At 40.3% G+C, this 9,547-nt stretch overlaps 2 non-coding genes across 2 annotated transcripts; both read right to left on the bottom strand.

The window, feature by feature from the left end:
- Positions 1–654: 654 nt before the first annotated feature.
- Positions 655–758, bottom strand: LOC130972691 (small nucleolar RNA R71). The gene has a single exon (XR_009083855.1). It is a non-coding gene; the product is annotated as a small nucleolar RNA R71 (small nucleolar RNA).
- A 7,112-nt stretch (positions 759–7,870) lies between these two features.
- LOC130970995 (small nucleolar RNA R71) lies at positions 7,871–7,978 on the bottom strand. The gene has a single exon (XR_009082235.1). It is a non-coding gene; the product is annotated as a small nucleolar RNA R71 (small nucleolar RNA).
- Between the last annotated feature and the right edge of the window lie 1,569 nt (positions 7,979–9,547).

Here is a 9,547-nt window from a genome sequence, read left to right as displayed (position 1 = left end):
CTACTCTAACCATACTCTTCCATTAACCAAGAGTATTTCACTTGTTTGTTGCCTGTGCTGTGTTCTTGTATGACAGGTAGGAGAGGAGAGACATCAACTCATCCATATACCGAACCAGAGAGGACCCTTCATAAACTTAGAAGGGAAGCAAGAGGGAAGAGAGTACTGGGAGAAGAAGAATCTGAAGGAGAATCTGAGGACAATTTTGAGGAAGCTCTAGATCTCAACATGGATAGAGAAGTTCACAACCATGAGAGAGCTGATGGAAACAATGCCATTCCCGAGAGGAGGGTTCTTGGTTCATACATAAACCCAACCTCTGGGAATTGTGGTAGCAGCATTCAGAAACCACCCATTCAGGCCAACAATTTTGAACTCAAACCACAGCTAATATCACTGGTGGAGAATCATTGTTCATTTGGTGGGAGTGCTAATGAAGATCCAAACCAACATCTCACAAAATTCCTGAGAATTTGCGACACTGTGAAGTCCAATGGAGTCCAGGAAGATGCCTATAAACTGCTCTTGTTCCCATTTTCACTTAGGGACAAGGCAACTAAGTGGCTGGAATCATTCCCAAGGGGGAGCCTAACAACCTGGGATGAGGTGGAAAGCAAGTTTCTGGCACGTTTCTACCCCCCACAAAAGGTCAATAGGCTTCGATCTGAGGTTCAGACTTTTAGACAACAAGATGGTGAAACTCTCTACGAGGCATGGGAGAGGTTCAAGGATTTGACAAGGAAATGCCCACCAGACATGTTCCATGACTGGGTGCAATTGCATATTTTCTATGATGGACTTTCTTATGAATCAAGGAAGGCTGTAGACCATTCATCAGGAGGTTCATTGAACAGGAAAAAGACTGTGGAAGAAGCTATTGAAGTGATTGAGACAGTGGCTGAGAATGAGTACTACTATGCTTCAGAGAGACACAACACTAAGGGAGTCATGGAGCTGAACCATGTTGATACAATTCTAGCCCAAAACAAGGTGTTTGCCAAGCAACTAGCAGAGCTCACCAGGAAATTAGAAACAAATCAAGTGGCTGCAATACACACACAAGATCAAGAGGAAGTAAGCACTGAAGGAGGTGATTGGGAAGAGGCCAACTATGTGGGAAATCAACAAAGGCAACCATATGATCCACATTCCAACACTTACAACCCAGGCTGGAAAAACCACCCAAACTTTGGGTGGGGAAACCAGCAAACCCAACCACAAAACCACAAACCTTACAACCCCAACCAACATAACAATTCCACATACCAAAACTCCAACCAAAGATCATACCAAGCCACACAAAACACTTACTCCTAACCACCATATCATGGCCAAAATAATCAACCTGCCCAACCTAATCCGAACCAACAATTTCAAGATCAATTAAACAGGATAGAAGGAATGCTTGCAAACATGGGTCAGGACATAAGTGAGTTGAAAAGCTTTAGGGATGATGTGAGATCTACCTTAAGGAACCATGGTGAAAAACTCAAGAGGATGGAGTCTCGAGTAGGAGAGCTATCTCAACAGGCCCCCAAGTCAACTGCAGTGTTCCCTAGTGACACAGAAAAGAATCCTAAAGGGGAACAAAAGGGAGTGAGATGGGAAGAATGCAAGGCCATCACCATATTGAAGGAAGTCTCAGAAGAAGAAGGAATCAGACCCTCAGAACAGGAGCCAGAAATCTTGAAGGAAGGTGTGGAAGAAGCTAAGCAGGAAAGTGAAACTGAGCAAGCCAAGGAACTGCAAAATAAAGGCATGCTGGAAACATACCAACCAAAAGCACCATTTCCTCAGAGGTTAGGAGGAGGTGAAAAAGGGAAAACATATTCAAGGTTTTTAGAGACATTTAAGTCTCTCCATATCAATATTCCCTTTCTTGAGATTCTCCAGCAGATGCCTACACATATCAAGTATTTGAAGGAATTGCTGAGCAAGAAAAGAGTTTTGAAGGGAGGACAAACTGTAATAATGAACAAAGAATGCAGTGCCCTCATCAAGAAGGACATAGTCTCTAAGAAAACAGACCCAGGAAGTTTTCATATCCCCTGCATCATAGGGGAAACAAAAATTGACAGAGGATTCTGTGATCTAGGAGCTAGCATAAATGTGATGCCTCTGACTCTTATGAAGAGGCTACAACTAAATGAGGTGAGATCCACTGATGTAATCATACAACTGGCTGACAAAACTCAGAAGCAAGCTGAAGGGGTAGTTGAGAATGTGCTGGTGAAAGTGGGAAATTATTTCTTCCCCACAGACTTTGTCATTTTGGACATGGAGGAAAGCTACCTACACCCTATCATTCTGGGAAGGCCATTTCTAGCCACTGCTAGAGCGCTCATAGATGTAGAACAAGAAGAGCTAATTTTGAGAATACATGATGAACAGCTCATTTTCCATGTTTTCAAACCTGCATCTGAGCCTGAACCAGAACCTGAAAAGCCTAAGGATGATAGTAGCCATCTGTGTTTGGAGGAAAGCAACCCAGCAGCTGAAACTCTGAAACAGTCCTTGGAAGGCAAACAAGAATTGCAAGAGTTAAAGCCACAAGAATCAATAGAAACAGCTCAGAAGGATCCTCCTGGCATAAGGGTCAATGAAGAAATCCTCAAGAGAGAGGGAAGAATTGTAAAGAAATTGCCAAGAGGGTGGAGAAACAAGAAAATTCCCACTGAAGGTTTCTCTCCGGGAGATAAAGTGATATCAAGTCATTATCTGCCAATCCCACCTGGCCTCAAAACCATTCCTTCCCAGCTCCCTCAAGTGTTCACAATCAGGAAAGTTCTTTCTATGGAACATTTGGAAATCATGAAGGAATCAAATGGGGACGTTTTCATAGTGAGAGGAGAGGACATCAAGCACTACAATCCACCCTAACAAGGGACAACCGTCAAGCTAGTGACGTTAAAGAAGCGCTTGTTGGGAGGCAACCCAACCTGAGGTAATACTCCTTTGCTGTTTCTTTTATTTGTTTCAATAAAAAGGTGAAGTAGTTTCTGTGCATTGCAAAGAATTAAGTTTGGTGTTTCACACCAAACAATGAATTCGTGGATCAATAATTCAAAGGGGAATGTGTGACTCTAAGTTTGGTGTTCCACCATACAGATCAACTGAACACAACAACCTTTGAATTATATGAAAGGAACAACCATTCTAAGCAATCACAGAAATGCTTAAAATCCTTAGCAGCAACTTCATTCCAAGGAGAATTCAAGGATTCAAAGGGCAGAGGAGTAAGTAGGAGACTAAGTTTGGTGTTCACACACCAACTTAAGACTCAGACACTTGCCCATACATAGTTGAGCTAACCACTCAAGTGCTTGAGAAGCAAGCAACTTCATCACTCTTTGCAGGAAAGGAAACAAGGATCTTAGAAAGAACATGAAGCAACAACTAGGAGAAGAAGGAGAAATCAAATTGTTTCCTGGCAACAAAGAGAAAACAAGAAATTTCACAAGGTGGTGTTGTTCCTTGACCATTCTTTAAAAGGCAAACAAAAGCATGCTTGTTCTGGTTTAAACTGTAATTGTTGAATCTTTCTGGAATGTGAAGTTTTTAGTATGAGTGTTGGTTTACTGCTTTGAATAAAGTGAATGCCTAGATGTTTGGATATAACTTCACCTTCTTAAACAAATGCTTGCCATGCTTGTTCTGTTTCCAAAAATAAAAGAAAAGTTTGAACAAAAGTAACTTGGCTCAATTAGTGACAAATCAAGTAGAATTAAGTGGTGGTATGCATGCTTGATTGTTTAGTCAGATCACTGGAAATTGAGTGTAGAATTATCATTTTTGTGTAGAAGTTTGAATACTGTCTATGGATCTTGATGAATAAATGTCTTTGGCCATGAAAAAGAAAGAAAAAGAAGAAGAAAAAGCCACTGAAAAAGGGCAACCAAAAAGCAAAAAAAAAATTGAGAAAATAAGCTAGGCACCAATGGTTTGAACTTCTGAGACAAATGCCTGTGGTGTTTATGTATTAAGGATATGCTTGCATGAATAGGTTCTGAGGAGTGTTTCAACACTTGGTAACTTGGGTTAACTAACCCGGGATTATCAACCAAAAGTCCATTATCAAGAGCAACATAAATACAAAACATTTAGTCACACAAAGAGGTGCTGGGCACCAATGTCTCAAGAAGAAATGTGAACTAAAATGCCTGTAGTGGATATGTGTAGTTGATGAGCGGATAATTTGTACCTTTTTGGCATTGTTTTTAGTATGTTTTTAGTAGTTTTAGTTAAGTTCTTAGTATATTTTTATTAGTTTTTAGTTAAAATTCACTTTTCTGGACTTTACTATGAGTTTGTGTATTTTTCTGTGATTTCAGGTATTTTCTGGCTGAAATTGAGGGACCTGAGCAAAAATCTGATCCAGAGACTAAAAAGGACTGCAGATGCTGTTGGATTCTGACCTCCCTGCACTCGAAGTGGATTTTCTGGAGCTACAGAAGCCTAATTGGCGCGCTCTCAACGGCGTTGGAAAGTAGACATCCTGGGCTTTCCAGCAATATATGATAGTTCATACTTTGCCCAAGATTTGATGGCCCAAACCGGCGTTCAAAGTCACCCTCAGAAATCCCAGCGTTAAACGCCAGAACTGGCACCTAAATGGGAGTTAAACGCCCAAACTGGCATAAAAGCTGGCGTTTAACTCCAAGAAGAGTCTCTACACGAAATTGCTTCATTGCTCAGCCCAAGCACACACCAAGTGGGCCCAAAAGTGGATTTTTATGTCATTTACTCATCTCTGTACACCCTAGGCTACTAGTTTCTTATAAATAGGACCTCTTACTATTGTATTATCATCTTTGGACATCTAGTTCTTAGATCATTGGGAGGCTGGCCATTCGGCCATGCCTAGACCTTGTTCTTATGTATTTTCAACGGTGGAGTTTCTACACACCATAGATTAAGGTGTGGAGCTCTGCTGTACCTCGAGTATTAATGCAATTACTATTGTTCTTCTATTCAATTCCGCTTGTTCTTTGTCCAAGATATCACTTGTTCTTCAACTTGATGAATGTGATGATCCGTGACACTCATCATCATTCTCACCTATGAACAAGGTGACTGACAACCACTTTTGTTCTACAAGCAATCAAGGCTCTAGTGAATATCTCTTGGATTCCTGATACACGATGCATGGTTGATCGCCTGACAACCGAGTGCTCGCCTGACAAACGAGCCAGCCATTCCGTGAGATCAGAGTCTTCGTGGTATAGGCAAGAACTGATGGCGGCATTCAAGAGAATCCGGAAGGTCTAACCTTGTCTGTGGTATTCTGAGTAGGATTCAATGATTGAATGACTGTGACGTGCTTCAAACTCCTAGCAGGCGGGGCGTTAGTGACAGACGCAAAAGAATCACTGGATTCTATTCCGGCCTGACCGAGAACCGACAGCTGATTAGCCATATGCTGTGACAGAGCATAGGAACATTTTCACTGAGAGGATGGGAGGTAGCCACTGACAACGGTGAAACCCTACATAAGCTTGCCATGGAAAGGAGTAAGAAGGATTGGATGAAGACAGTAGGAAAGCAGAGAGACGGAAGGGAAGGCATCTTCATACGCTTATCTGAAGTTCCTACCAATGAATTACATAAGTACCTCTATCTTTATCTTTATGCTTTATGCGTTTATCACCTATACCCATTTGAGTCTGCCTGACTAAGATTTACAAGGTGACCATAGCTTGCTTCATACCGACAATCTCCGTGGGATCGACCCTTACTCGCGTAAGGTTTATTACTTGGACGACCCAGTGCACTTGCTGGTTAGTTGTGCAAAGTTGTGTAGTGATCACAATTTCGCGCACCAAGTTTTTGGCGCCGTTGCCGGGGATTGTTTTGTGTATGGACAACTGACGGTTCATCTTGTTGCTTAGATTAGGTATTTTTCTTCAGAGTTCTTAAGAATGAATTCTAGTGTTTCAAGGTGATGTTCTTATCATCACCAAAGCTGATTGATCTTCATCAATTTAGCTCTTGAATGCAATGTCCTGCTGAAGCTTGGCTAGCCATGTCTAATTCCTTTAGACTAAAGCTTTAGACTAACATTGCATGATTCCTAGAATTCTCATTAAGAATTTTGATACCTTTATTTTCTTTTCCATATAATTTTCGAAAAAAAAAAGCACAAAAAAATTACAAAATCATAAAAACCAAAAATATTTTATGTTTCTTGTTTGAGTCTAGTGTCTCATCTTAAGTTTGGTGTCAATTGCATGCATTCATTCATGTGTCTTAAGGATCTTCAAGTAATTCTTGATTATTTCTTACTCTGATCCTTGAATTCTCTGGACTTGAGTGTTTTATGTGTCTCATATGCATTCTCATTAGTGTCAGTAGTATACAAACTGCTAAGTTTGGTGTCTTGCATGCATTGTTATTTGATTTTAGTTGCATTTTGATTATAAAAAAATCCAAAAATATTTTTAATTTGTGTCTTTTCAAGTCAATAATACAGAGAATTGAAGATTCAGAACATGCAGCAGAGGAATTACACAGAAAAAGCTGGGCGTTCAAAACGCCCAGTGAAGAAGGACAGACTAGCGTTTAAACGCCAGCCAGGGTACCTGGTTGGGCGTTTAACGCCCAAAAGGGTATAGTTTTGGGCGTTAAACGCCAGAATGTGCACCATTCTGGGCGTTTAACGCCAGGATGGCACAAGGGGGAGGATTTTGTTTTCAAATCAATTTTTTTTCAAGTTTTCAAAGTTTTTCAAAATCAAATCTTTTTCAAATCATATCTTTTCAATCAAATGTTTTCAAAATCAATTTCTTTCCTTTTTCAAAGATACTTGCTAACAATTAATGATTTGATTGAACATTTCAAGTATGTTGCCTTTTCTGTTGAGAAAGGTTTAATGTTTGAATCATATCTTTTATTGTTAGACAAGTCATTAATTTTATCAAATCTTTTTAAATTTGTTTTCAAATCATATTTTCTCAATCACATATTTTTAAAATCAATCATATCTTCTTAACCTCATCTTTTTCAAAATAGCTTTCAATCAAATCTTTTTGACTTCTAATTTCAAAATCTTTTTCAAAAATCACTTGATTTCTCTCCCACTCTTATTTTCGAAAACTAATTAGTGTTTTTCAAAATATTTCACTTGATTTTCGAATATTACTTCCCTTCTTCTCACATCCTTCTATTTATGGACTAACACTATTCCTTAATGCAAAATTCGAACTCCATCTTCTTTGATAAGTTCGAATTTTCTACCTCTGTCTTCTATTTTTCTTTTCCTCTGACACCTCAAGGAATCTCTATACTGTGACATAGAGGATTCCACATTTTCTTGTTTTCTTCTCTTTCATATAAGCAGGAGCAGAGACAAAGGCATTCTTGTTGAAGCTGACCCTGAACCTGAAAGGACCTTGAAGCGAAAGCTAAGAGAAGCTAAGGCACAATTCTCTATAGAGGACCTAACAGAAATCTTCAAAGAAGAAGAACCCATGGCAGCCGAAAACAACAACAATGCAAACAATGCAAGGAAGGTGCTGGTGACTTTACTGCACCTACTCCCGACTTCTATGGGAGAAGCATCTCTATCCCTGCCATTGGAGCAAACAACTTTGAGCTTAAGCCTCAATTAGTTTCTCTAATGCAACAGAATTGCAAGTTTCATGGACTTCCATTGGAAGATCCTCATCAGTTTTTAGCTGAATTCTTGCAAATCTGTGACACTGTCAAGACTAATGGGGTAGACCCTGAGGTCTACAGACTTATGCTATTCCCTTTTGCTGTAAGAGACAGAGCTAGGACATGGTTGGACTCACAACCTAAAGAAAGCCTGGACTCATGGGAAAAGCTAGTCAATGCCTTCTTGGCAAAGTTCTTTCCACCTCAAAAATTGAGTAAGCTTAGAGTGGAAGTCCAAACCTTCAGACAGAAGGATGGAGAATCCCTCTATGAAGCTTGGGAAAGATACAAACAATTGATAAGAAAATGTCCTTCTGACATGCTTTCTGAATGGAGCATCATAGGTATTTTCTATGATGGTCTCTCTGAACTATCCAAGATGTCTTTGGATAGCTCTGCTGGAGGATCTCTTCATTTGAAGAAGACGCCTACAGAAGCTCAAGAGCTAATTGAAATGGTTGCAAATAACCAATTCATGTACACTTCTGAAAGGAATCCTGTGAACAATGGGACTAATCAGAAGAAAGGAGTTCTTGAGATTGATGCTCTGAATGCCATTTTGGCTCAGAACAAGATATTGACTCAACAAGTCAATTTGATTTCTCAAAGTCTGTCTGGAATGCAAAGTGCACCAAGCAGTACTAAGGATGCTTCATCTAAAGAAGAAGCCTATGATCCTGAGAACCCTTCAATGGAAGAGGTGAATTACCTAGGAGAACCCTATGGAAACACCTATAATTCTTCATGGAGAAATCACCCAAATTTCTCATGGAAGAATCAAGAAAGACCTCAACAAGGTTTTAACAACAATAATGGTAGAAGAAACAGGTTTAGCAATGGCAAGCCTTTTCCATCATCTTCTCAGCAACAGACAGAGAATTCTAAGCAGAACCCCTCTGACTTAGCAACTATGGTCTCTGATCTAATCAAAACCACTCAAAGTTTCATGACTGAAACAAGGTCCTCCATTAGGAATTTGGAGGCACAAGTGGGACAGCTGAGCAAGAAAGTTACTGAACTCCCTCCTAGTACTCTCCCAAGCAACACAGAAGAAAATCCAAAAAGAGAGTGCAAGGCCATCAACATGGCCGAATTTGGAGAGGAAGGAGAGGAAGTGAACGCCACTGAGGAAGACCTCAGTGGGCGTGCACTGACCTCCATTGAGTTCCCCAATGAGGAACCATGGGAATATGAGGCTCAAAATGAGACCATAGAGATTCCATTGGACTTACTTCTGCCTTTCATGAGCTCTGATGAGTATTCTTCCTCTGAAGAGGATGAGTATGTCACTGAAGAGCAAGTTGCTAAATACCTTGGAGCAATCATGAAGCTAAATGACAAGTTATTTGGAAATGAGACTTGGGAGAATGAACCTCCTTTGCTCACCAAAGAACTGGATGACTTGTCTAGGCAGAAATTACCTCAAAAGAGACAAGATCCTGGGAAGTTTTCAATACCTTGTACCATAGGCAACATGACCTTCAAGAAGGCTCTGTGGGACTTAGGGTCAAGTGTAAACCTCATGCCTCTCTCTGTAATGGAGAAGCTAAGGATCTTTGAGGTGCAAGCTGCAAGAATCTCATTAGAGATGGCAGACAACTCAAGAAAACAAGCTCATGGACTTGTAGAGGATGTTTTGGTGAAGATTGAAAACCATTACATCCCTGCAGATTTCATAATCCTAGAGACTGAGAAGTGCATGGATGAAACCATCATCCTTGGCAGACCCTTCCTGGCCACAGCAAAGGCTGTGATTGATGTTGATAGAGGAGAGTTGATCATTCAAGTGAATGAAGAATCCTTGGTGTTTAAGGCTCAAGGATATCCCTCTGTCATCATGGAGAGGAAGCATGAAGAGCTTCTCTCAAATCAGAGTCAAACAGAGCCCCCACAG

Source organism: Arachis stenosperma, chromosome 3, assembly GCF_014773155.1.
Source record: "Arachis stenosperma cultivar V10309 chromosome 3, arast.V10309.gnm1.PFL2, whole genome shotgun sequence".
In the NCBI taxonomy this organism is placed as follows: domain Eukaryota; kingdom Viridiplantae; phylum Streptophyta; class Magnoliopsida; order Fabales; family Fabaceae; genus Arachis; species Arachis stenosperma.
Note: the sequence above shows the minus strand (reverse complement) of the source record. Positions and strands in the feature narration are given on the sequence as shown.